General features: G+C 41.6%; 1 long non-coding RNA gene and 2 other non-coding genes across 3 annotated transcripts in view; 1 reads left to right on the top strand and 2 right to left on the bottom strand.

Annotated features, from left to right (window-relative positions):
• LOC144336294 (uncharacterized) overlaps nt 1-5988 on the bottom strand; it is a 66117-nt gene extending 60129 nt beyond the window's left edge. Inside the window, exons 1-2 of the long non-coding RNA XR_013407924.1 lie at nt 5902-5988; nt 3122-3182 (exon numbers count right to left, since the gene is read on the bottom strand). This is a non-coding gene — a long non-coding RNA (uncharacterized LOC144336294). The remainder of the gene's footprint in view (nt 1-3121; nt 3183-5901) is intronic.
• Nucleotides 1045-1185, bottom strand: LOC114673648 (U4 spliceosomal RNA). The gene has a single exon (XR_003724410.2). It is a non-coding gene; the product is annotated as a U4 spliceosomal RNA (small nuclear RNA).
• Nucleotides 5989-23687: 17699 nt separating the features above from the next.
• LOC114673605 (U7 small nuclear RNA) lies at nt 23688-23749 on the top strand. The gene has a single exon (XR_003724382.2). It is a non-coding gene; the product is annotated as a U7 small nuclear RNA (small nuclear RNA).
• The last annotated feature ends 465 nt before the right edge of the window (nt 23750-24214 follow it).

Genomic DNA, 24214 nt, shown 5'->3' with positions numbered 1-24214 from the left:
GATTGGAATGTAAGTTAATACAATCACTATGGAAAACAGCATGGGAATTTCTCAAAAAACTCAAAATAGAACTACCATACAATCCAACATTTCCACTACTGGGTCTCTACTCAAAGGAAAGGAAATCAGTTTATCAAAGGGATACCTGCGCGCACGTGTTTATCACAGCACTATTCATGATAGCAAAGATATGGAATCAACCTACATGTCCATCAATGGATGAGTGGATAAAGAAAATGTGGTACATATACACTAGGGAATACTATTTGGCCATGAAAAAGAATGACACTATGTCATTAGCAGCAACATGGATGGAACTGGAGGTCATTATGTTAAGTAATATAAGCCAGGATGTAAGGACAAATACCACATGCTCTCACTTATATACAAGAGCTAAAAAACTTGATCCCATGAACACAGAGAATAAAATGATAGATACCGGAGAGTGGGAAGGGGGCAGGGGTGAAGAAAGGTTGGTTATGGATACAAACATAGGGTTAGATAGAAAAATAAGTTATAATGTTTTATAGCAGCCTGGGATAACTATACTTAGCAACAATATTGTATATATGTCAAAGTAACCAGAAGAGAGGACTCAAAATGATATCAACACAAAAATGATAAACACTCAGGTTATAGATGCCCTGAATACCCTGAAAACACTCAGGTGACAGATACCCCAAATACCCTTACTTGATCATTACATATTCTATGCACGTATCAAACACTCATATGTATCCCATAGATATGTACATTATTACATATGAATAAAAGGAAAAAAAACTCCCTGCCATTCATCCCATTGTTCCCCAACTCATTTTCAAAACCATAGCCAGAATTATATTTCTAAATAATGTAAATCTGATATCAGCAACATTGCAATTTAGGCTACTCACATGTGCAAATAAAATGTAGCTGCTTTATTTTCTTTAATCATCATGGGTCCTCATCCAACAGAATAGTGGAAGAGAGTATAAAGCAGTTAAACCTGCCAATAGAGGGCACTTTCCTTTCCTCTATTATTTTTAATACTGAAATATTCAGTCTCCATAGAGACTGTCAAAAATTGCCAATGCCAACTATATTGCAAGTGGTCATGGCCAGGTATAGGGAAAAGCTTTCAATTAGCAATAATCGCTCCTTGGATAAACCTCATTGGCTACGATACTGTCACTGTATGAAGCTCATTTCTTCTATTTTTACGTCTTTTTGAAGTAGTTCTAACTTCCCTGGAATTTTGTTGTAACTCGCAGACTTCCTCTCTCTCATCCTTTCAACAACAATATCAATTCTACAGCCTCTGGGAATCTTTATTCCACACATTGAAAAGATGAGGTTCCCCCAGGTGATGATTTCTCAATAGTACTTCCCTCCTCAATCATCAATCCACTAAATATACTTCATTTTGTGTGTAAAACTTGGCTTACTTGTAAATACCCAAGTCAAGACTATTCCCTGTCCTGAAAGTTATGTATCTGATGCCTGGGTACTTTGTGACCTGGTGAACCCAGTAAATCAGCCCTTTAAAGATTCCAAAATCCTACCTGGGATAGCAGTGAGATGGCCTCCAAGAATTTTGAACAAGAACATTCAGATTATCCTGTGAATGTTAGGTATTTTTTGGTCTTGCAGATTTTTGCTTTTTTTCTAAAAAAAGTAATAAGCTTATTGTAAGATGAATCCTATATTTGAAAATCAAGATGAATGGAGGCATAGTAGCTATTAGTTTTGCCCATCTGCCACTCTTTCTCCGCTTTTCCTTCTGTGAACAGGCACCACCAACTTCACAACAGGGTTTTATGGGACTCGTCTTGGAGTCTCATCTCTTCCTGGACACAGCAGTTGGTTTAGGGATGGACACATGAACCAAAAAGAACTACTGGGAATCTTCCCAAAATGTCGCTGCCGGGCTGCCAAAAGAAGAAGAATCTCTTATTTCTCGAGTCACTAAATCAAGGGCTGCTGCCAGACATGTCACCCTCTCCCTCACCTCCTCCACGAGGGAGAGAGCCAGGCTACCATGGAAGAGAATGGAGCTGGCTTCAGAGGGAAGCAGAGACGAGACAGACAAATAGAGAGCCCAGACATCATTTAGGTTCTCACTTCCAGTTGTCACTAAAGCCAGTGAGACATTTTAATCTGGTTCCGTTTGTCAGCACATTTCCTTTTGTTGTTTAAGCTAAAGTGGGCTTCTATCACCACAACCAAGAGTCTTAACAATTCAGGATGAAAGTGAGGATACACAAAATCAGAATGCTAGCGTTTGTTTCTTTGGATAAACAAGCAAATGCTGCAAAAGAACTCTAGAATTTCTTCCCATTCATCACAAAATGTAAAGTAAAGAGATACTTTCACCTTCCTATGAAGTCTCTCATTCACTTGGCACTATCTGACACCCACACAATATCAAAGACTTGCAGTGTCTTTCTTACATTGTTCCTATTGTTACATATTCAAAAAAATCTTGTTTTAACTTTTCTTAGTACATTATCTTATCAGTACCTTTGCATTTAAAAAAACAAACTTTAAGAAATGATTAACAATTTCTAATGCAAGATACCAGTTTCTCTCATTCCCAAGAGAAGGATAAGATGAATGCCTTATAATAAGATTTAGAGAGAAAGAAAAAACAGCTTTCCTTAGGCTGTTTTGACACATTGACCTGAGAGATCGTGCCGCCTGATCTCAGCAGGGAAGAGCTTGAGGAAGGCAGGCGATGGGCTAGGAAACAAGGGAGACAGACCCCCAACAAGGTGCATTTGCAACGATCCCCACCCTGGGTTCTCCTTGCACAGTTTCTTCAGTTGATTTGGAATGCTATAAATTTCTGGAACACCAGACACACCCAGGTTCCAATGCAAGTACAAAAACATATCCCACGCCAAATCCAAATTATTTTTGTATCATCTACAATTTGAGATTATGCCCTGTTCTTCCCCTTTCCCTTGGAGCAGATAAGCAAGAATCAACTGTGTAGTTATTAACTAAGAAGAAGAAAATGGGATTAATGGGTTGACGGGAGATGCTGCGGGGTCACAATGGACGACTTAGTAGAAGACTGTTTGGTATCACATCCCCAGCTCAATCAGTGGCTTATGCAAGAGAGTGAGTAACTGCTTACCTCAATTTTACTGCTAGGTGAGAACAACATGTCCTTCCTCCTTCCTAGCATGCTGTGAAAACTAAAGAGATAACATCTTAAAATACCTAAATACTTGGAAAAAATGATTGCATACAAACATGATAACTACCACCGCACCCCAAGGTAACATATATTTTCTTCATACACAGTACAAAAATTTTCCATAACAGACCCCCCAAAATTTGAAAAGCCAAGGAATTTCTACTTGCTTTGTAAGTAAATCTCTTATCAAGAGCTTTAGAAAATGTAAAATGTAACCCTCTGCTATGTGCACTTACTTGATTTCAATAAATGTTACACATATTCAAGTGAGAAGAATATTTAGCCAAACACTTTAACCAAGGATTAAAACCAAGTCTTTATAAATTATATATGAATGTTCCCTGAGGTTTGGAGGAAATAAAAAAGTATAATTTCAGGCTATTTTTTTATTCTAACTTTATTTTGGAATTTCAAAGTCACTGATACCTTTAAAAGATATATATATTTTAAAACTTATCTAAAAGGCAAATATGACATGGTCCTTACTACATAAGATGAAGGACTTTACTGGCTTGTAGACTTATACATAAGAAATTGAAATTTTAACTTCTAAACTACAAGTTCAGATCTATTAATCACAATTGCAAAGTTCCAGGAAGAATTTTATGCAAAGTGCTGTAGATACCTAAATATGGATTAGGTCAGAATTAAATCTATTTCAAGTTAAGTGCCAACTCGAATCACTTGTTAGTCATTTCTGGAACCCTGTACTTAAAAAATTCTGAGGTCACATCTAGTCTTAGCAATACAGAATACTGTGATCAATTAACAATGTCTGCCACAGTCTCAGAAATGGGATATGGTGGACGTGGTGACATCAAAGCATTGTATGTGCCGTCTCTGGGGTATAAAGCAATTGTCCCTTAATATAGTAACACTTTCATTGTTAGTGATTACTGTCTAACTCAGAAGTTATTTGAATTAGTCACTGTTCTCCAAAAAAATAATAATAATAATAACAAATATATAGGATGGAAGGAGAGAGAGGGAGATAGAGAGAGAGAGCTTTATTTTAAGGAATTAGCTCACACAAGTCTGAGGGCTGGCAAGTCTGAAAATTTAGAGGGGGAGCCCAGCAGGCTGGAGACCCAGAGAAAAGCTGATGTTGTAGTTCAAGTCCAAAGGCAGTCGGAAGGCAAAATCCCTTCTCCCCCAGGGGAACCTCAGTCATTTCTCTTAAGGTCTTCAACTGATTGGATGAGGCCCCCCCACCTCATGGAGGGTAACCTGCCTTACTCAAAGTCCACTCATTTAGATGGTAATCACATCTTAAAAAAAATCTTCACAACAACATCCAGACTCCTGTTTGACACAAATCTGGTTACCATGGCCTACCCATGTTGACATAAAAACTTAAACATCACAGCATTAAGAGTTATTTCTTGGTTGGGCGCAGTGGCTCATGCCTGTAATCCAAGGACTTTGGGAGGCCAAGGTGGGCAGATCACCTGAGGTCAGGAGTTCGAGACCAGCCTGGCCAACATGGCAAAACCCCATTTCTACTAAAAATACAAAAATTAACCTGGCATGGTGGTGGGCACCTGTAATCCCAGCTACTCGAGGGGCTGAGGGTTCAAGATGACTTGAACCCAAGAGGTGGAGGTTACAGTGAGCTGAGATCATGCCATTGCACTCCAGCCTGGGCTACAAGGCAAAAACTCTCTCTCAAAAAGAAAAAAAAAAAAAATGTTATTTCTTGTTGACAATGTACTAAGTGCAGACCCCATGTTCTTGACATTGCCCAAACAGAATCATCTCACTATTTCTCACAATGATCCTCTGATGAGTGTATTATTATCCACTCTTCATAGATAAGCAAAGCAAGCCAAGATGTTAAGCAACTTTTCCAAGGCCAAGAACTAATCAGTTGAGAGAAGTCTTGCTAAAATAATGAGTTTCAATATTTCTCCAACCTCACTGTTTTAAATAGCACTTCTCTACATATCTACATAGCCTATATGCATATATATATATATATATATATATATATATATATATATTTAATTTTTTTTCTTTTTTTTTGAGACAGAGTCTCACTCTGTCACCCAGGCTGGAGTGCAGTGGTATGATCACAGCTCACTGAAGCCTTGTCCTCCTGGGTTCAGGCTATCCTCCCATCTCAGACTCCCAAGCAGCTGGGACCACAATACCCAGCTAATAATTTTTTAAATTATTTTTGGGAGAGAAGGAGTCCCACTATGTTGTCCAGGCTGGTCTTGAACTCCTGGGCTCAAATGATCCTCCCATCTAGGCGTCCCAAAGTGCTGGGGTTACAGGTGTGAGCCACTGTGCCCAACCTTCTACATAACCTCTCCAAAACCTCCCTAATTGCTTTACTCTCCCTCTGCATATGAATATACATAGGTCTATTCCATTTCATACTGTACTTAAACGACATGGGTGTTTCCCTACTAAAACCTTTCTGATTGCACGCAATTTCTTAAGCTCTGCCTCTCCTTCCCCATCTCTCACTCCCCTTCTGCCACAGGATTCAAAACTCAGGAGTGATGGCTGAAGGCAAAAGCTCCGATTCTCTCCTCAGTTGCATTTCTGGGCTCTCTCTTGGTACCAGTTGGCACTACGGACACCCCTTACCCCTTGAGACACTCTCTCTCCCCTCCATGACTGCCAGGGAAGTCCTGCGCACTCATTCTCTGTTTGTGACCATTATCTGTTTCCTTTAATGGAGCCATTCTTAATGTTGGCTTTCTACGCACCTGGAATGTCTCTGCATCCTCTGCTCCAGGGCTCAGCAAGCTTTCTGTAAAGGAACAAATGGTAAGCACTTTAGCCTTTGCAGGCCATAGGGTCTCTGCTACAAGTGCTCTCCTCTATTATATCTCAAATGTATCTGACCACAGACAATACTAAAAGGATGGGTGTGACTGTGTTTCAATAAAACTTTATTTATTGGCACTAAACTTGAATTTCATATAATTTTTAGGTGTCACAAAATATTATTTTAAAACAATTTCTCCATGATTTAAAGGCCATTCTTAGCTCACAGGCCATATTAAAACAGATAATGTACTGGGCAGTAGATTGCCAACACCTACATTATAAACCCTAAATCATCTTTAAAATCTAGGTCAAATTTGACCTCCTCCCTAGAGCCTTCTGTAAGTACTCTAGGGTAAAGTGATATCTTCTGCCTCTAAGTAAACACATCTGATAACTCTCATCATTACCTGTTTCATATTCTCTATTATTCCCTGACCCCTAAAACAAGGTTAGGTCGGGGCGCGCAGTGGCTCACACCTGTAATCCCAGCACTTTGGGAGGCCAAGGAAGGCAGATTGCTTGAGATCAGGCGTTCGAGACCAGCCTGGCCAATATGGTGAAACCCTGTCTCTGCTAAAAATACAAAAAAAAAAAATTAGCTGGGCATGGCGGCGGTCGTCTGTAATCCCAGCTACTCAGGAGGCTGAGGCAGGAGAATCGCTTGAACCCAGGAGGCGAAGGTTGCAGTGAGCTAGGATGGTGACACTGCACTCCAGCCCGGGTGACAGAACGAGACTCCTCTCAAAATAAAAATAAAATAAAATTAAAATTAAAAATAAAACAAGGTTAAATATTTTACTGATTTTACACTTTTCACACATACAAATCCTCTTTCTCTCATATTGCAAAAACCCTTAAGAACAGAAACAATGTCTTACATTTATATATCCTTCATGATGCCTTGCAGATTGTAAGTCTTCAATAAATTCTGGTTTGTAAAACAATGTTAATATGTTAATATTAAATGTTAATATTAAAAATACATATAAATATATATGTAAATACATATGTGTGTGTATATATATACATACATACAGATAGATAGATAGATAGATAGATAGATAGATAGATGATAGATTTTTTCTTTTTGAGACAGAGTCTCACTCTTGCCCAGGCTGGAGTGCAGTGGCACAGTCTCGGCTCACTGCAACGTCTATCTCCCGGGTTCAAGCAATTCTCATGCCTCAGTCTCACGAGTAGCTCAGATTACAGGTGTGTGCCTCTATACCAGCTAATTTTTGTATTTTTGGTAGAGACGGTGTTTCGCCATGTTGGCCAGGCTGGTCTCAAACTCCTGGCCTCAAGTGATCCTCCTGCCTCGGCCTCCCAAAGTGCTGGGATTATAGGCATGAACCCCTACACCAAAATACATATATTTTAAAAGACTATGTTGTCCAAATAAACTTCCTTCTTGCACAATACATTGAGTGAATGGAGGTCTAAATGCCAGCTCTATATCAGGTACTTATAAGCTTTTATATACGTTAATACATTATTTCAATTAACTGTCATGACAGTCCAGTAATGTAGGCAGCATTATCTCTAATTTACCAAAGAGGAAACTGAGGCTCCAAGGCAATTGAATTTCCCATGTCATCAAGATCTTCTAACTTTGAACTCCACACTTCTACATTTGCTTCAGTTCAGAAGAAAGAATTAAAAAGACTTTTTTCTGATAATCGTGGTTATTATCATCCCTTTAGGAAGCATATGGCCATGGACGAAGAGGATGAAAGCAAGTGTAAAGTTCAAAAATGCTCAAGGAGCTTATTTTACCCAGGCTCCTCTACCCAAAATCACGTCCATTCTTGACCTCACAATCCCATCTATCTCCAATTGCTGATTCCAGCTCAGTGCTGTCCCCTTCACTCTGCTCTGTTAAATACTAATCGGTCTTCCCATCTCAAGTCATGCCTCCTTCCCGTTCATTCTTCACTCTGTTATCAGAATGACCCTTCTAAAACACAAATTTGTTCATGTTACTTTGCTGCTTAAGCCCTGCAAAGATGTCCTTTTGCCCGTGGAAGGAGTCTACACCCCTTGAAACAGTACATAACGCTCTCCACGTCTGCTGGGTGCAGTGGCTCATGCCTGTAATCCCAGCACTTTGGGAGGCTGAGGCGGGAGGATTACCTGAGGTCAGGAGTTCGAGACCAGCCTGGTCAACATGGAGAAACCCTGCCTCTACTAAAAATACAAAAAATTAGCTGGGCGTGGTAGCGCATGCCTGTAATCCCAGCTACTCCGGAGACTGAGACAGGAGAATCACTTGAACCCTGGAGACAGAGGTTGCAGTGAGCCAAGATCACGCCACTGCACTCCAGCAAGGGTTACAGAGCAATACTCTGTCTCAAAAAAAAAAAAAGTTCTCCACATCTGGACCCTACCTGACCCCCACCTCACCTGACCCTTCATGTGCCTTCATGCTCAGTGTTCCAAGTTCTCACAGTTGCACCATCAGGCCATAGACACTGTACTCAACCACCGCCCTCATGTCTGTTCTCTTCAGTAAATGGGAAGACAAAGGGGGACCTGGATATGAGTGGCACCATGACAAAGGCACAGGGTCCCATGCCTTGGAGCCCTTGGCTTAGAATTCTCTTCTCCTTCTTCTTTACCTGGCTAATCCTCACTCTTCAAGGCTCATCTTTTTAATAAATTAATGAAGACTTCCTCTTTTCTTCTGACCGTAACACCATCCTCTGATAGACATTTCTGCCTTTATATTATTTTACCATCCACATCCATCTCTTTTACCTTGTTTTACAAAGAGATTTTCTGCCTCTACACATTTAGTCACCTGATTACTAATCTGTTCTCCCAATGTATATGCTGCTGCTGAAGGGGCTGTTAGTGTTACCTCCATCTGTCCACTGCTTATGCTCCAAGGTAACCAGATGGAGCACATCAAAAAGTTCTAGAAGAAAAATTCTGTATTAACCAGGTGGGGTTGCTCATACCTGTAATCCTAGCACTTTGGGAGATCAAGGCAGGTAGATCACTTGAGGCCAGGAGCTCAAGACCAGCCTAGCCAACATGGTGAAATCCCATCTCTACTGAAAAATACAAAAATTAGCCGGGTGTGGTGGTGCATGCCTCTAATCTCAGGTACCCAGGAGGCTGAGGTAGAAGAATGCTTGAACCCAGGAGGCAGAGGTTGCAGTGAGCCAAGAGCGTACCACTGTATTCTAGCCTGGCCAACAGAGCAAGACTCTGTAAAAAAACAAACAAACAAACAAACAAACAAACAAAAACCTCTCTGTATTTACATCTCCTACAGACAATATGACCCGTCTGCCTATCAAATGAGTATATTCTTTACTCAGAATACTCCCTTATGATTTCCCCACAACCCCCAACACCACCAACTCTTCAATATTCTTCCAGGACCTTAGGGGCCCAAGTCATCCAAGTGGACCACCATTTGTGGTAGACACAGCGGTACCACCGAATCTCCTTTCAAGGAAGGATTTGCTGCCCAGCTATAGGGGTGTTATCAGCAGAACAGGTATCAACTCCTCCTGGAGAGAACCCTTTTGACTGAGGTCAGGCCTTTCCCAAGGCAGCCCACATGTGCTGACTAAGAAAGGTAGGGATGTAAAGCCTCAGTCATTTGGGCCGAACATGGGACAACTCTGGTGGGCAGTGCTCACTCCAGAGCTCCCTGCTGGGTTGGCCAAGGCTTAATGGGGTCTATATTGCAAAGTCATGCATCGCTTAAAGACAGGGATACATCCTGAGAAATACATCAAGTCGTCAGGCTATTTCATTGTTATGCAAACATCATAGAGCAGGAGTCCCCAACCTCAGGGGCCATGGATCAGTATCAGTTCGTGGCCTGTTAGGAACCAGGCCACATGGCAAGAGGTGAGCAGCAGGCAGGTGAGCATTACGGCCGGAGCTCCACCTCCTGTCAGACCAGCAGCAGCATTAGACTCTCGTAGGAGCAGGAACCCTGTTGTGAACTGCGCATGCGAGGGATCTAGGTTGCATGTTCCTTATGAGAATCTCACTAATGCCTGATGATCTAAGGTGGAACAGTTTCATCCCACTACCATCTTCCCCACCATCTGTGGAAAATTGTCTTCTATAAAACAGGCCCCTGATGCCAAAAAGGTTGGGTTCCACTGTCATAGAGTGTACTTACACAAACCTAGATGGTCTAGCCTATTTCTCCTAGGCTACAAACCTGTACAGCATGTTACTGTACTGAATACTGTAGGCAGTTATAAGACAATGGTAAGTATGTGTGTATCTAAACATAAAAGAAGTACAGACTGGGTACAGTGGCTCACACCTGTAATCCCAACACTTTGGGAGGCTGAGACAGAAGGATTGCTTGAGCACAGGAGTCTGAGACCAGCCTGAGACCTGTCTCTACTTTAAAAAAAAAAAGAAAAGAAAAGAAAAGGTACAGTAAAAATATAGTATAAAAAAGATAAAAATTAGTACACCTGTATAGGGCACTTACCATGAATGGAACTTGCAGGACTAGAAGTTGCTCTGGTTGAATCAGTGAGTGGTAAGTGAATGTGAAGGCCTAGGACTTTGTACAGTAAAGTCCTGTAGATTTTATAAACACTAGACACTCAGGCTGCACTAATATATATATTTTTTTGAGACGGGGTCTCCCTGTCACTCAGGCTGGAGTGCAGTGGCGTGATCTCAGCTCACTGCAACCTCCACCTCCCTGGTTCAAGCAATTCTCTGCCTCAGCCTCCCAAGTAGCTGGGATTACAGGCACCCACCACCACGCCTGGCTAATTTTTTGTATTTTTAGTAGAGATGGGGTTTCACCATCTTGGCCAGGCTGGTCTTGAACTCCTGACCTCATGATCCACCCCCCACCCCTAGGCCTCCCAAAGTGCTGGGATTACAGGTGTGAGCCACCATGCCCAGCTTACACTAAATTTATTTTAAAATACTTTCTTTCTTCAATAATAAATTAACCTTAGCTTACCATAACTTTTTCACTTTATAAACTTTTTAACTTTCTGACTCTTTTGTAATAACACTTCGCTTAAAACACAAACACATTGCATAGCTGTAAAAAATATTTTTTCTTTATAGCTTTACTCTATAACCTTTTTTCTATTTAAAACGTTTTTTTCTTTTTACTTTTTAAATTTTTTGTTTAAAACTAAGACACCGGTCATGCATGGTGGCTCATGCCTGTAATCCCAGCACTTCGGGAGGCTGAGGCAGGTAGATCACTTGAGGCCAGGAGTTCAAGGGAAATCCTATCTCTACTAAAAAATACAAAAAATTAGCTGGGTATGGTGGTACACGCCTGTAATCCCAGCTACTTGGGAGGCTAAGGCGCGAGAATCGCTTGAATCCTGGAGGCAGAGGTTGCAGTGAACAGAGATCACACTGCTATACTTCAGCCTGAGCAACTGAGTTCCTCTCAAAAATTAAAAAATAAGACACAAACACACACATTAGCCTAGGCCTACATAGGGCCAGGATCATCAGTATCACTGTCTTCCACCTCCACATCTTGTCCCACTGGAAGATCTTCAGGGCAATAACACCAACGAAGCTATCATCTCCTATAATGACAATGCCTTCTTCTGGAATACCTCCTGAAAGACCAGTCAGAGGTTGCTTTATAGTTAACTTTTTTTTTAATAAGTAGAAGGAGTACACTCTAAAATAATAATAAAAAACACAATATAGTAAAATGTAAACCAGTAACATAGTCATTTATTTATGATTATCAAGTATTATGTACTGTACATAATTTTGTGTGCTATGCTTACGTGCCTGGCAGAGCAGTAGGTTTGTTTATATCAGCATCAGCACAAACACATGAGTAACGTGCTACTCTCTGACATTGGAATGGCTACAGCGTTACTAGGTAATAGGACTTTTTCAGCTTCATTATAACCTTACGAGACCACCATTGCATATGCAGTTCAATGTTAACCAAAATGTCATTATGCAAGGCAAAACTGTAGTTTGACCTCTTCCTCTGCCCATTTCTGTTTTTTTCCACTTTTCTTCCCCAAGTGTGAATTCCTGATAACCATCTTGCCCATCTCAGTGGCTGTTTCCAGAAACCCTGAGCTGCAATAGCACTTCATCAAAAGGCAGCATGATAAGCATGGCAACTGGTTCTAAAGTCCCAGGAAAAAAAAACAAAAAACAAAAAACAAAAATCAACCCGCATCTGAGTGGAAGAGACCATTTGGCTCTCTTTCTAATATATACACCACTCATCCCTGCCAAAAGTGAGAAGATCTCTTCAGATTACAGAGATCAATAGCCAGTAAGCCTTCTTTCTTTAATCAATCAATCCACTGCACAATGCCTTGTTATCACTCCCAACTACACCTCTGTGGCCAAGACTTCTGCGACAATTCCCCACTCCCACCCTCTGCAAGTATGCCCATAACATCATATGCAGAAATGGTCCCCTGGGAGAGTGACGAGACAGAACAGGGATCAGTAATCTTCCTCCCCATTCAGAAGGTTTGTACAAGTGTGTTAAGCGGATCCATCTTGCAAACTCAGAGAAAATAAAAATAAAATTCTCATTAGTTTGCATGTCAGGATTCATGCTGACAGTTTCCCATTTTCCTGTTCTGACCCACAGCTCCTCACACCTCGGGGACGTGATACTTGCATCCATTTCCTAGGGCTGCCATAACAAAGGAGCACAGAGACCTGGCACTATGGCTCATGCCTGTAATCCCAGCACGTTGGGAGGCCAAGGTGGGCTGATGGCTTGAGCCCAGGAGTTCAAGACCAGTCTGGGTAACATAGTGAGACCCCATCTCTACAAAAAAATTAAAAGAAGAAATTAGCCAGACATGGTGGCATGTACTGGTAGTCCCAGCTACTCAGGAGGCTGAAGCAGGAGGATCAAGCCTGGGAGGTCAACAGTGCAGTGAGCCATGATTGCACCACTGCACACCAGCCTGGGAGACAGAGTAAGACCCTGTTTCAAAAAAATAATAATTATAAGCAGCACAAACTAGGTCACTTTAAACAACAGACATGTATTCTTTCACAGTTCTGGAGGCCAGACAGCCACAGGTGCGGCGTCTGCAGGATCATGCTTTCCTTGAAGGCTCTAGGGGAGAACCTTCTTTGGCCTCTTCCTGATTTCTGTTGGTTACCAGCAAACCCTGGTATTCCTTGGCTTACAGTAGTAGCATCATCAGTTATCAAGTGGCTGCCTCCTGTGTGTGTGTGTGTGTGGGTGGAGGGGAGGGGGGCGGGGGCAGAGGTGGAGGCATACACCTCATCGCACGATATTCTCTCTATCTCTGTCTAAGGTCTCTTTTCCTCAAAAGGACACAAGTCATACTGGATTTAGGGCCGACTCTACTCCAATATGATCTCTGGGATTTTTTTTTTCTTTCATATTTTTCAGGGACAGGTTCTCACTATATTGTCCAGACTAGTCTTGAAATCCTGAGCTTAAGCAATCCTCCCACCTCAGCCTCACAAAGTGCCAGGATTACAGGTGTGAGCCACTGTGCCTGGCCTCCAATATGATCTCATCTTAATTTGATTACATTTTCACAGTCTTATTTCCAAATAAGGTCACAGTCACAGGTACCAGAAGTTAAAAATTAAATATACTTTTTCCACCTGTCTGGAAACTGCCAATAAACATACCTTTTTGAGGGACACAAATTCAACCCACAGCAATACTACATTAGTACAACCATGAAATTCTTTATTGGATGCAATTCTCATATCCCCTATTTCTTGATACCATTTATAGAAGACTTCAGGAACTACACACATACATATGTGCATGCACAAACACACACATACACACACACACACACACTTTGGCCTCCACCCAAAGACTGACCACTTAGGCCTAGAATGAGGAAGGGGCTGATTTTAGAACAATGCTAACCTTAGTTTGCCAATACTAATAGCCTTGTATCCTGAAATGGTAGAGTACCTGAAGTTTAAGAATCACACCCATGACATTTTGTTGAAATTTATCATGCTTGTAGTTAGAACCCATTAAATCTACTTATCTGACCTTGATAAAACTAAGCCAAGGCCAAGCGCGGTGGCTCACGCCTGTAATCCCAGCACTTTGGGAGGCCAAGGCGGGCTGATCACAAGGTCAAGAGATCGAGACCATCCTAGCCAATTTGGTGAAACTCCATCTCTACTAAAAATACAAAAATTAGCCAGGCATGGTGCTGGATGCCTGTAATCCCAGCTACTCGGGTGACTAAGGCAGGAGAATCGCTTGAACCGGGAGGCAGAGGTTGCAGTGAGCCGAGATCGCACCACTGCACTCCAGCCTGGCAACAGAGCAAGACTCCGTCTCAAAAAAAAAGAAAGAAAGAAAGAAAAAAGAAAAGATTTTATTCATCATTAAAGCTGTATTTGATTTGTTTTTCTAGTAGAGAGATGGATTTCCACTGATCATATTCATTTTCCTGGTTGGCCTGGCTCAGGGGTGTGGTATCAGACCATAGAATAGAGTTGACTGGCCCGTATGTGACCTCACCTGCTCCATCCTCTTACTGACTGAGCTATTTGGTCATGAATTAAGTTGTGTTCTCCTTAAGGTTACATGCAAAACTGACTTTCATTTGAAAGCACTTTCGGTGTATAACACAAGTGATATATTTCCTTTAAAGGACATCACTGTGAACATTATTAACAAGAGTTGTTCTTTTGAAGCATTCCCCAGTGGTCTGTCAGGTCACTGAGTTTTCACATGCTGGTCTAAAATTCAATCAAGCCATGACATGTTTCATTTTACGGGAGAAACTAGCCAGGATGGGTGGAGTGGTTCACGCCTGTAAACCCAGCACTTTCGAAGGTCAAGGCAGGAGAATCACTTGAGCCGAGGAGTTCAAGACCAGCCTAGGCAATAACTACTTCTTTCTATGAAATTTACTTCAGAGAGTTTGCTCTCCTCTGTAAAAAACAACCATCACAGGTAGATATTTAAAATATATCTATCTAGCTAGTGCGTTAAATATAAACATCACAGGTACAAGAAATCAATACAATGGAAACGATAAGGCTGAAGGCAGGAACATTAGAAAAACACGAACAATGTTAACATACGCACATAAAAAACTAAGAAAGGGGCCATTTTTTAAAAGCCTTATTTCAACCTCATTGCCATTTATCATGTGTTTATGTTCAGTATGTGTCTTAGTACCACATAATGTTAAGGACCACTGAGACAATAACAGATGATTCTGAGCTTCAGTCTTATTCACAGATTAAAAATGTAATGAATACCATGTCAGTCTGATTTCTGATACAATTTTTTTATTATTTTTTAAGGCAGAATCTCACTCTGTTGCCCAGGCTGGAGTGCAGTGGCTATTCACAGACATAATCGCTACACAGTACAGATTCTGACTCCTGGGCTCAAGCAAACCTCCTGCTTCAGCCTTCCAAGTAGCTGGGACTACAGGCATGAGCCACGTACCTGGCTGTCTTTCTGATACAATCTTGATAGGTACATAATAAAATGCAAGCAAATCCATACATGGATTTTTTTATATGAATCTTTTGACAAACCCCTAAACATAGATACCTTATTTTATTTTATTTTGTTTTATTTTTGAGACAGAGTCTTGCTCTGTCGCCCAGGCTGGAATGCAGTGGCACAATCTCTGCTCACTGCAGCCTCTGTGGCCTCCCCAGTTCAAGCAATTCTTGTGCCTCCGCCTCCCGAGGTTGTGGGACTACAGGCACGTACCACCATGATCACCTAATATTTGTATTTTTAGTAGAACTGGAGTTTCACAATGTTAGCCAGCTGGTCTCAAACTTCTGACCTCAAGTGATCCGCCTGCCTCAGCCTCCCAAAGCGCTGGTATTATAGGTGTGAGCCACCACACCCAGCCCATAGATACCTAATTTTAAAAAGGGAGAAGCGTGGCACTTAGAAGTCAAAACTTGGCCAGGCGCGGTGGCTCATGCCTGTAATCCCAGCACTTTGGGAGGCTGAGGCAGGCAGATCACTAGGTCAGGAGATCGAGACCATCCTCGCTAACACGGTGAAACCCCCGTCTCTACTAAAAATACAAAAAATTAGCCGGGCATTGTGGCGCACGCCTGTGATCTCAGCTACTCGGAAGACTGAGGCAGGAGAATCGCTTGAACCCAGGAGGCGAAGATTGCAGTGAGCCAAGATCGTGCCACTGCACTCCAGCATGGGTGACAAGAGGGAAACTCCATCTCAAAATAAGAGAAGTAAGTCAAAACTTAAACAGATTGTCAAATTAGCACATGGAAATATATTCATTCATTCATTCATTCAGTGGATGTGTTTATTAGCAAAGATGTTTCTTTTGCCTTCTACTCTGTTCCAGCCACTGAGCTAAATACAGTGGGAGAGGGGAGGCATGTCAAATAGAACACATTCTTTATCCTTAAAGTGCCAGATGCTTTTCTAAGTTCTAAAATGTATTATCTTTTTCATTCTCATACTAATTCTCATAGTAAATCAGGGGCAGGTCAGGTTTTGTGAAGCATGAAACTCATACAATTTGAGGAATACACTTCAAGGAAAAGAACAGCATTAACCACTGCAATGCAATGCATTCTGTTTATCATTTTTCCCACGGGGCTTACAGTCTGGGCAGGAAGACAGACTGAGTAAATAGCTAATACGTGCTTGGAAAGATACATTGGTTCAACCTCAAATATTTATGCACACACACTATGTACAAGACATTCTTTTAGGCACTTGGGATAAACAAAGATCCCTGCCCTTGTGAAGTTTCCATTCTAGCGTGAGAGATTTTTTTAATGTAGTGAATAAATAAATGATATAGTATTAGAGGTTAATAAGCGCAATTTTTTTTAAAGTGCTAAAGGATAAGAGGGAGATATGGAAAACAGATTGTAGTTTTAAGTAGCATAATCAGGGGAGATCTCATTGCGAGGTGATATTTCAGCAAAGATTTGAAAGAGCCAAATGTAACCACATGGATATCTGGGGGAAGAAGTTTCCAGGCACAGGAATAGGCATGTGCTTAAGATACAGCAAGAAGGAGGTGAGCTGCTGAAGAAGTGATGAAGAGCGTGGCAGGAGATAAGTGTGAAAGTTAATGGAGTCAGGGGGTTGTTGTAAAACCATGTGAAGGATTTGTTTTTTACTATGAGATAAGGAGATATTGGAGGCAAAAGAGTAACAAGATCTGACCTACAATTTCAAAATGTCATCCTGGCTACTGTGTTGAATTTCTGGTAGCTCAGACCAGAATGGCAACAATGCAGATGGTGAGAAATGCTAAGATCCTAGATACGCTTTGAAAGTCAAGCCAAGAAGATTTGTTGGGGAGGGATAATGGGGTGTGAGACAAAGGGAGGAGTCAAGAATGACTCCCAGGGTTTTGACCTGAGCCACTGGAAGGATGGAATTGCTTTAAACAGGCAGGTTTTGAGAAGAAGCAGGAAATCATTCATCTTGGGATATGTTGTGTTTGAGATGTCTCCAAAATATCCAAATAGAAATATCAACTAGGCGCTTGAGTACATGAGTCTGGAATACAGGAGATACTGATTTGACGGAGTATCATGGAAGAGATGAAAAGGTGTGCCTGCCCTGGCCCACTCTGGAGGAATCGGTAAAAGCTGCTGCCTTGGAGGATACTCAATCAAAGGCCTTTGGTATAAAGGTCTTCCAAAGAGACGTTCCCTCAAATCCTCACCCTGAAAGTTTTAAGACTAGTGGTTAGTCATGAAGAATATGGTGAATACAAAGTGTTACTCAAAAACGAAAGACATAAAGGAAAAGGGAAATAAAAGAGTCCTGAGGGGAGGAAAACTGAGCTGGCTGTTTTCATCCTTTACTTTGTCATCACTTGGTCAGATAGAGGTTAGATGTTTGTGTCTTTGCCACACCAAACTCACCTCCCATCCTGGACTCACCACTGTCTCCCCTTACTCCTCACTAGCCACGTCTTTCTAACGAAGCAAAAGTTCCGCAATTCAGGACTTAGCAATGCTGACCTCCTCCCCGGGAAGGAAGATACATAAACCCCTGGTTAAGACAAGATGCAAAGTTCAAGGGCAAGAGAGGTTGTCCAGTGAATAATTTCCACAGATGAGGACTACAAATCATCTTCAGTATAAGGACGGTTCTCGTCCTATTCCTTCTATGCACTCTCTCTTCAAAACCCTACACTCTCTGGCAATAAACCTGAAAAACAGGCCTTGTGACATTTGTTGCTCTATTCTTTTCCCCGTATGTTTGCTGCATGTGATCATCCTGGTATCCTTGGTTACTTCTGCAATATTCAAGAGGCTCTCAAATAGAACACAATAAGCCAAGAAGTGGGTATAGCTACAAATAAATAGCTGTTGTCCCTATGATTTTTTTCTCTGAGCATAGGAGACAGACACAGGGGGCTCTAAGCAAACATCCCATTTATTCAACAAACATGTATCAACCATTTCCTACGTTTGAGGGACTGTGCTAGGCCCTAGGGAGAGGATTCAAAGATGAGCAGACATATTTCTGACCCTGAGGTCCTTTCAGGGCAGAGACACCATCCTTTTTCAAGCTCCACACCTGCTGTGGTTGCCTTTTCTCAGGTCATAAATCTTCACCCTGGCCCAGCACGTTTCCAGGCATAAAGAAACCATGCATGTTACTAGGTCATGCTATCTACTATAAAGTGGCAGGTCTCAACTGGAGATGATTTTGTCCCCCATGGGGCACTCAGCAATCAATGTCTGGAGACATTTTTGGTTTTCCCAACTCGGGGTACTGGTAGGATTGGAGGGTGGTGTTGCTACTATCTGGTTATCTAGTGGGTACTCAGTCAGGGTGATGCTAAACATCCTACAATGCACAGAACAGTTTCCATTCCCCACAACAAAAAATATCCAGCCCAAAATGTCAACAGTGTTGAGACCGGGGCTGCTCTATAGGGTCTTCATTTTAGCTATTTTGTCCTTATAACATGTGCCACTTTATTCAGCTACTTATTATCTCAGCAACAGCAGTGCTAAGAAAGGCTCATGCCTGGCATTAAGATGTGGAAAGCAGGAAAAAATGAAGGAAGTGTATCCTCCTCCCATATCTTGCTAGTTGCCAGCTAGAGGTCTTCCCAGGATTTATTTTGTCCTCTTTAACCAGGTCTAGAAAACTGCAGGAGACCAGGTACAGTGTCTCATGCCTGTAATCCCAGCATTTTGGGAGGCTGAGACAGGTGGATCACTTGGGGTCAGGAGTTCGAGACCAGCCTGGACAACATGGTGAAACCTGTGGTGCACACTCGTAATCTCAGCTACTTAGAAGTCTAAGGCAGGAGAATCGCTTGAACCCGGGAGACAGAGGTTGCAGTGAGCCGAGATTGTCCCAATGTACTCCAGCCTGGGTGACAGAGTGAGACTCCGTCTAAAAAAAAAAAAAAAAAAGAATCCTTTTTCCTTAGGCAAGGCTGAAGGAGAAAAGAAATATTCCTGCCTCTAGGCTGGTAGGTAAAGGAGTTTGGAAGTTTTATTTAAAATATAGGCACTTTAACTGATTTGTTTAAAAGTAGGAGTGGGTTGTATGAAAAACAATAGCTTTTTCTGCACAGAAAAAGAAAGGATCATCTCTAACTTTAATAAAAGGAATGACTCACCATTGCTCAGATTTAGAGAAAAACAAGCTGTCTGTATGTCACATATTATTTCCTGTCTATCCAGATGAGAACAGAAGCTCTTCAGTGCAGCTGAGCCAACCAAGAACATGTCAATTCCCAGCCTTATTACCAGCCCTTCTTTATCTTATCTTTGAAAAGTCAGGCCAAATCCAAAAAGATGCATCTGTTCTTCTACCCTTGCAACAATAAAGTCATGGGAGCAGGGATGTAGGAAGCCACCGCAAAGAGGGCTCCATCCAGTAGGTGGCCCGGGATGAAGGCTGTGTTGGGGCTAAACCACACTCTGGAATGCTATGTCAGTGAATTCTTCGCTGTGTGAGCTTGAGAAAGCCATTCACGTTTCTTAAGCCATTTTCTTGATATTTCATACAGACTCACCAAGTATTCAACGAGAACATGTAAGTGAAATCCTTCACAAAATGCCTGGTAAATAATACATGCTTAGAAAACGGTAGAGAGAGAAAAGAGCAGCCTCTTGCTTTTAATGCACTTGTTTTTGCCCTCAAATCTAGATGCCATTCCTATAATTTGATAACTTTTCCTCAGACTTCCCAGAAGTAGGATTCCTTCCAGTTTGTTAACAACATCCTCTGTCTCTTATACTAAGGACACATTTGGCTTCCTTTTGATTGCATACATATTTCTTAAAAGGCACCTTGGGAGAGATGACATGTTTAAAATGCAGTGGAGTAACCTGCTCATAAACTCTGAGGCCCTGAACAAGGTGAGAACATGACGAATGAACAGGAATTATGTGCTGCATCGCACGAGAGTTCCGAAACAGGAAAATTGACTCTAATGGGTGCGGCTCTACAGTCATATAATATGGTTTACAGTTTAAAATATCGACTATAAAACGCCAACTCAGAGCGAGTTTTGGGGTTGGTCATAACCACTACAAAAAAAAAAAAGAAAATCCCATTCACACTGAGAGCGACCTTTATACCTGTTTGGGTTTCTTAGTAACTTATTTTAACAGATTGTCTATACAAGATGGAGTTTTATGACTGCTATCAGTTCAAAGGTGGAGAAAATGTGAACCAAGTGTGTTTAGCTATATTTTCCAGTGCATTTAGTTCTCATGAAATGTAACAACAGATGGACTCCTGGAGTATGGAATTTCCTTTCTTTTCAAAAGGAATAACTACCCAACAAGCAGAAACTATAAAATGAATGTCACTGTTCTTCCAATTGTCCCAATGGGGAACACACTGTTTAAAAAGCATTCACTCCAGTTAGGGAACAGAAAATAACAACCTGTACCAAGCCATTTTCTTTCCCCCAAGCCCATTGTCTCTGGCTGCTCATCTTTGGCCTTCAAGCCCTTTTCATAGGTGCAGAAGCATAAAATGCAGAAGCGAAGTCTAGGACCGTAGACTGCCAACCAGTCAACAAGAGAGATGTGAGAAATTAGATTCTGTCATAGAAACAAATAACCACATTGGGAGACTGGAAACAATGATTATTTCTTTGCTAATCATCCTCCTTAAAAAGATACCTATAAATTAATATGCATTTGATATGGATTATTTTTGACCCGTACGCCTTTCAGGAAATAAAAAGCGGATTCAGAAAGGCCTGTGAGACCCAGTGCGGTGGCTCACACCTGTAATCCCAGCACTTTGGGAGGCCAAGGTGGGTAGATCACCTGAGTTCAGGAGTTTGAGACCAGCCTGGCCAACATGGTGAAACCCCGTCTGGACTAAAAATACAAAAATTAGCCGAGCGTGGTGGTGGGCACCTATAGTCCCAGATACTCGGGAGGCTGAGGCAGGAGAATCACTTGAACCTGGGAGGCGAAGGTTGCAGTGAGCCGGGATCATGCCACTGCACTCTAGGCTGCGCAACAGAGCGAGACTCTGTCTGAAAAAAAAAAAAAAACAAAAAAGAAAGAAAAGGCTGTGAGTTGAGGGGAAGGGGTAGTAAATAAGGCTATTCTCAAAAGCTGTCACGGGTCCTCTGCTACATGCTAGTCAAAAGCAACCCAAGATTGAGAGGAGAAATACCGTAACTCCTCCAAAGAGCTGCTTCTCCCCACTAGCACCTTCGTGGTGGGGAGGGAGGGCGTTAAGTCAGCTCAGCTGGTGTCTTGCTCGGTTTTGCGTTTGCATGCATCTGTATCCTCTTTTGTTTCCCCTGAAGTGGAAGTTTAAGTATCACAAGAATGCTGGGTCTCACAATGTTCCTATCTGCCCTGTTCAAGGAAGTAAGCAAAATAGTACACCGGTCCCTGTTCTTGGAAAATTTGCAGCACAAAGAAAAGAAAGAAAGAAAAAAAAAAAAAAAAAAAAAAAACAGAAAAGATGAGATAAACCCTGATTAAGCAGACAAGCTTTATAATGTTTATCCAAATTAAATCTCTTCACACTGGTGTTTACCCATTATTAATTCTTACGTAATCACATCAGAGGAAAAACGCCTTGCATTAGTGGATGCTGATATTGGCCTTATGAAAGTGAGTTACCTTTTCCTATAGCAAATCTGTAGCAAGCCAATACAGAGGCTTAAGTCAGTTTATCAAAAGTTATCGGTCAAATGGAGCCAGAGGACAGTTCTAACAGAGAATCAAGGATGAAAGAAGAAAATCTGAAAAGAATCACTTTGAAAAGCTTGAGAGCCATTAGAATTGTGAGACCCAGAGCTAGGAAGACAGCAAAAGCTGGGAAAACCTGTGATTGATTTATCTTTGTTTTGTTTTTGTTTTTGTTTTGCTGGAGGACATTTCTTTTTCCTGCCTTTTGTCAGTGAAAACGACACTTTTGGCTAACAGCTCCAGAACTGCAGGAAGAGTGATACATGCAGATGGTTTGCTTCTCGTCCCATCTCTCTCTCATGCTTCAGTTCGGCAAAGCAACCCAAGTTTCGGCCTGAAAATAAGGCAACCTAGCCTCCCACTTTGCTTGGATGATTTCCATATCCAGTAGGACAAGTTCTCCTGGGACAGGCCTGCAATCACGAGCACATGTCTCACCCTGTTGAGACGCAACAGCAGGTAAAGCAACCTGAAGTCCTCACGGTAGAATCGGGTACACAGACTCACACCCACGCGCAAAAGTGAGGGAAGGCAACGTGGACAAAACTTTCCGTCATTTTGCTTCCAAAGCAGATATTCCTCAGGGGGAAGGGTGCGGGGAGGGCAGCTCCACGGACAGGGACGTGCCCAGACCTTTCCACTTGCTTTGTTGTTCTACCTCTGAGCATTCGAGCAGGAATCTGAACCAGATGTGGGGTTAAAAGCATCACTTTGGAAGTTTCTGGGAATGAAAAATGACCTCCTCTCAAAAGAATTTTTTTTTTCTACTCTGCTCTTTGTTTAGGTTTGCCTTTTATGGTACTTTCTTTTCTCCCCTCTTTCTCTTAAACCCACTGCCCTCTTCCCATTTGGAGCTATCCATTGACACGGGTCATCCCTCAATCTCTTGTTACCCACACTGAAAGTTTCTCTTCTCCTACTGGTGAATAAAACTGGTTCATTCTAGGACATCGCCATTGTCCAGTTCTGTTTGTCACATTTTAACTCTTCACTGAGTCATGGGGCCTGGGTAGGACAGGGGACCTTGGTTAACCACGCTGTCACTAATTCAGGCAACAAACATAGAGTGTAGTAATAAACAACATGGGCTTGGGACAAAGAACAGAAATGGTTTTGGATTTCAGGTCCAACACTTCACTAGCTGTGTGACCATGGTCATGTCCATGAATATCTTTAAGCCTCAGTTTCCTCACAACATATGGACATAATATATTTTTTGTTACTTTCCACCTGGCTATTTATGAGAATTAAATAAGGTAATGTATGCAAAGCAGTTAGCATAGTGCCTGGCATACAGGAAGTTGAGTAATAGAGGCCATTATCAGCATCGTCACAACCATCATTGTTACTAAGCTACACACAGTGCCATGCCAGACAATGGGAAACATGAATAAGGTTCTGCTGCCAAGAAACTCATAGCCTACTCTTAGAAGCACACATGCTCTAATCTCAGCACTTTGGGAGGCTCAGACAGGAGGATTGCTTGAGGCCAAGAGTTCAAGACCAGCCTAAGCAACATAGTGAGACCCTGTCTCTACAGAAAAAAAAGAAAAAATGGTTTTTAAAGAAACAAACACATATGTGTTACAGGTCTTTTAAAATTTGTCTAGCAGGTTTTCCAATATTTATTGGAAACCCTCCCCAACCCACCACACACACACACACACAAAGACACAGACATGTAAACAAATAATAATATAACAAACCAAATCTGACTTTCTGCCCCAATTTTTCTGAATTCCTTATATTCAAAAAGATACAGAGCCATGCCTTTGGATCAATGAACTGAAGCTAATTTTTTTTTAACTCATCACACTCCCCAAACCTCTATGAACTGAATCTATGAGTGAAGCTTCATCACTCATTTTTATTCTTAATTCCCCTAAACTACCTGTTATTATTTTATTTTTCTCATGAATAGGAACCACCCATTAAAAAATATGCTACAGTGGAAATCATAAGAAGTTCATTCTCTGGGTTCAAATAAAACCACTAAAAATCAGAACAGCAAATTTAGAACCTCCTACCGCCACCCCAGTTCAAACGAACATACCCACAGTTCCATTAAACCTAGGCAGCTTCCAAAAATCTGGTATTAGTGGCTAA

Source organism: Macaca mulatta, chromosome 17 (assembly GCF_049350105.2).
Source record: "Macaca mulatta isolate MMU2019108-1 chromosome 17, T2T-MMU8v2.0, whole genome shotgun sequence".
Classification (NCBI taxonomy): Eukaryota; Metazoa; Chordata; class Mammalia; order Primates; family Cercopithecidae; genus Macaca; species Macaca mulatta.
Note: the sequence above shows the minus strand (reverse complement) of the source record. Positions and strands in the feature narration are given on the sequence as shown.